Here is a 4,505-nt window from a genome sequence, read left to right on the forward strand (position 1 = left end):
GTAGCAGGAAACTCTCCGCACACTCACTGGACCTGGGCTAGGACTAGGACTCAAATGAACTATTCTTACACAAAAGTTTTGAAATTATTTTTACCAAGAGGGAAAGAAGTTAATTATTTTACATTTTAATCTTATAACCTGGTATGTTATTCAATTTTCATTTATTTTCACTCAGCTCTCTTGGGTTTTCTAGTTGAAAAATCAAATTATCTCCAAATAAACTCAATTATGTCTTTTCTCTTTCAATATTATGCAGAATATTTAATTATATCATCTTATTGCATTTATAAAATCTTCCAAATTAATATTGAATAATACTGAGCATAGAAGGCACCTCTTAGTTCATTATTTTTAATGGAAATGACTGCAGATATTTAAATTTTAAATAAAATTTGCTAATTCAGTTTATAATATGTTACTCTTATAATTTTACTTATTTTCCTTTAATTTCTACTTAAATTATACTGCTTGTTTGGAAATGTGAGTGAGTTTTTATAATTTTTTAGCATTCATTTATATAATGTACTTTTATTTTTATAATGAATTATATTTTTACAGTAATTGGTGGTCAAATATCTTTGTATTTTTACTTTATAATGGATTTTTATTTTAATATACATGCAAATTTTAAGTATTAATATTTCATTGATTTTTGGAAGGCACCAGTATGAATAGGTAAGTTAGAAATCTGTTTTAACTTATATTGAGCAAGGATGCCAAACACAATTATAGCCATGGAAACAAGAAAGTATAAATCATAAGGTTATTACTAATTTGTCCACAATTTTAAAATTCTCAAGGTGTATTAATATATTACAGAGAGGTCTTGGCTCTTTGTTAGTTAGCAGAGATGTTAGTTCAGATAATAGTTTTGATTGTGTGTGTGGTGGGGTGGCGGGAGAAGCAGACTAAAGGCAAAAACTGGAGTTCAAAATAGCTAATGTTATGGATTGAAATCAAGATTATCAAACACAAATCAATTTTATTAGCTTTGCTATGAGAATACCCTTCAACCCACCTTGGAAATTTTTATACATAACTAGAAATAGAAATAAAGCTTGAAGTCAGATGAGGGCATTACAGTATTAGGTGTTTTATTTGTTCCTAAAATTCAGAATATTACCATTGATGATGAATTTTTAAATGTAAATTTGAGCTCAAGCAAAATAAACTTGTGGTTGAACCTATTATAACTTTGAGATGACAAAATCAATCATTTAAATCTCTAATGAAAGAAAATTTTGGATAGGATTTAACAGAAAATCACAAGAGAACACAATGCAGTAAAAGGAGTAGTATAGAATCTTTTCAACAAAATTTTGGAATACAAATGATTATTCCCTTATCTTACATGACACACATTAAACTTTGCATTTTGTAAGTAAAAAAAATCAAAATATAAGTAAGAAATAATATTATACATCTGCCTAAAATTCATGAACACAACATGTCCAGCATAGGAGAATAATCTATGAGACTCATGAACCAGAAAGAACTTTAAGTGATTGACAAGCAAACTAGAGGTAACAAAGGCAGAAATACACAGGGTACAAATAAATAAAATAAAATACAAAGAGATTGTAGAGTCACTAATGAATTGTAGTAGCAACTTTCCAGTAAAAGATAGATAGGAGGTATGAAGATGTGGGTATTTTGGGAGTAATATGAAAAACTGAAACATATGAAAATGATATTTGGAATTGAACATTACTATATTTTTGGTGAAAAATTATTTTGGTCATGTCAACAGTAGAATGAAAGTCACAGCAAATAAAACAATGAATTTGAAATCAGGTAAATAGTGATGCTGCAAAATGAAATAAACACAAAATTACTGATAAAATATGTGATCTTGAGAATAATATGAAATAGATGCTTCTGTCTTAATTTTACAGCAGAACAATTTTCATCTAAGGAAGTGCGTATGAAGCAGCAGCTAGTAGTCTTCAAAATACGCAGCAGTTTGCAGTTTTGAAACTAGGTTTTGCTATTTATAGTGACACACAGAGCTTCCAATTGGTTCCAAATTGTTCTTGCTCTATTCTATTCTGTGTATAATCTAGCCTGTCTTTCTGAATTTTTGTCTGATGAACAAATAAGATTCGTAAGGCCACAGAAACAGCATATGCACCTGCATATCTCCACCATGTAGTTCTTGCTATTCTGTACTGTATCGTTTCTTTTCTATCTTTTTATTTTTTTTTTTAAACAGGGATTGAACTCAGGCCCTTGTGCTTGCCAGGGAAGCACTTATTCTACTGAACCATCTCCCCAGCCCTGCTTTCCTCCTTCCTTCCTTCCTTCCTTCCTTCCTTCCTTCCTTCCTTCCTTCCTTCCTTTCTTTCTTTCTTTCTCTCTTTCTTCTTTCTATTTCTTATTTCTTTCTTTCTCTTTCCATACTTCTATAATAGGCAACTTTTCCAATGCTAACACTGTCATTTTTTACCTTCTCTTCATAGTATCTCTCACCCGTTTGCAATTCTAATTTCTATACTAGGTCTCATAGAATTACAGTGATTGTGCTTTTTAAAAATGTACTTTAAGAACAAAGTAAATATTTTATAATTGCTATTTTATTAAAAACTTCTCAATATACTTTGTAATTTCCATTATTTTAAATTTAAAAAAATTTGGTGTTAGAAACCTAACAATTTTCAATGTCAGTTACTTCATTCTGACAAAACAAATTTGTACTGTGATTATGACATGTAAAATAATCTCTTTTGGTCTCTATATCATCAGCAATGTTTAGCATAACTGGATAAGTAGGGAGAAATGTTCAATGTAAGCATTGTAAAACAGAGTACTGGGCTGACACACAATAAACCTCATTCTGAGTGGACGCTAGTATACTTATTACCAGGTTTACCCTCAAATATCTGTCACTCAAGTAATAGAATATACGAAAGACTATGTTTATTTCCTGTATGGTGAAAATTCATGCGTAGGATTACTGTGTCAATCATTTTTAAGAATCAGGCTTATTCACAATGCTGTGTAGCCATTAGTATAAATTTTTCTGTTCTGGAACACATTGATCTTTGCAGGGAAATCTGTGCTAATTTAAAAATACAATTTCTCTTATATTCTATTTCTCACAAGTCTAATCTTTTCTAACATTAAATGGAAATTTAGAATATTTTAATAATTTTAGAGTCTTGAAAATATTTCAGAGCATAAGTACATTACATTTTATTATATATATTAAATATCTATAGCATATTATATTAAAGTTAATATATTACATATATATTGAAATTATATATTATTACATATTATTACATATTATTAAAATTGTACAAATTATTACAATATATATTAAAATTGTACAAATGAGGAAGGTGACAAAATTGTAGATAGTTCTCAAAATACTCCTACACTAGTGAACTCCTATTATTTTCATATAAGTATTTTTAAACCTCATCATAATTAACAATAACATATTTGCTATAATCTACAGTTATTTTATAACTATGTGAAATTGGAATAGATGTGAATATGGTTCTTTCCATAATCAGTGAAAGATTTTCTGAAACACTCATGCCAAAAAAATAGGCAACTGAAATGTTTTTTAATTATTATATTGAGAAATAGCAATGAGACAGTTTCAAAACTGATTAGTAGGACAGTTATAATAATTAATACATGGCATATTGTTATCTTCAGAATGGTTATACATAGTACAAGATACAGATATGATATTCTGTCCAAACACTATTAATACAAATCTTTCTTCTCATTGAATTAAGAGAAAGTAGCTGTGTATGTATCCTAACTACTTTGTATAAAAAGATACAAAATAGTCCTTCATTTGAAGAGAAACCAGAGTATTAGTCCTTCATTTGTATCCTCTTTTCTTTTTTAGTTTTGTCAGAGATGAGTATTCCATTGCCATTTAAATATTGTAGGTGCATGAATTCAACAAAATAATCTAATATAGTCTAGTAGTCCATAATACTAGTGGCTTTTCTGTAGGACTGGCAATGTCAGAAGTTGTTAACGAGCCTTTTATGGCTCAGCATATTATTATGGCTCTATTTTTTTATACTTTTCTGCTGAATGGTTAAGACCAAGTTAAAGCAAGACCTATATGACAAGAAATGTAACATTTGTGTCTGACAAGGTCAGTCAAATCCCCTCAGGATTTATCCTGAAACCCTGTACCACAGTTTATAGATCCTTTGTCAGTGTCAGCCATGTGGATGAGTCACAGCCATTACGAGATCAATTTGCTCTCTGTGAAAGCCTGAGAGAATGTTTTCTCTCCATGTGACTCTCCTTAGTACATCATTGATCACTTTGCTCTTTGGCCCTATAATCTCCTTGATCAGAAAATTTGGGACACAGCTGAATTGCAGGATGTTACAGTACAGGTTTTCCTATGTCCTGAGTCCTCACTGACCTTGTAAGGCTAAAGCCAAAACGTTGATGGTCCTTGTAGCCCTTCTTTTTCTCTAATTCTTGGTCTGCAAACTTAGGTTCTTTTTTTTTTTTTTTTTTTTTTT

Source organism: Octodon degus, unplaced genomic scaffold (assembly GCF_000260255.1).
Source record: "Octodon degus isolate 3935 unplaced genomic scaffold, OctDeg1.0 scaffold00063, whole genome shotgun sequence".
NCBI classification, from domain to species: Eukaryota; Metazoa; Chordata; class Mammalia; order Rodentia; family Octodontidae; genus Octodon; species Octodon degus.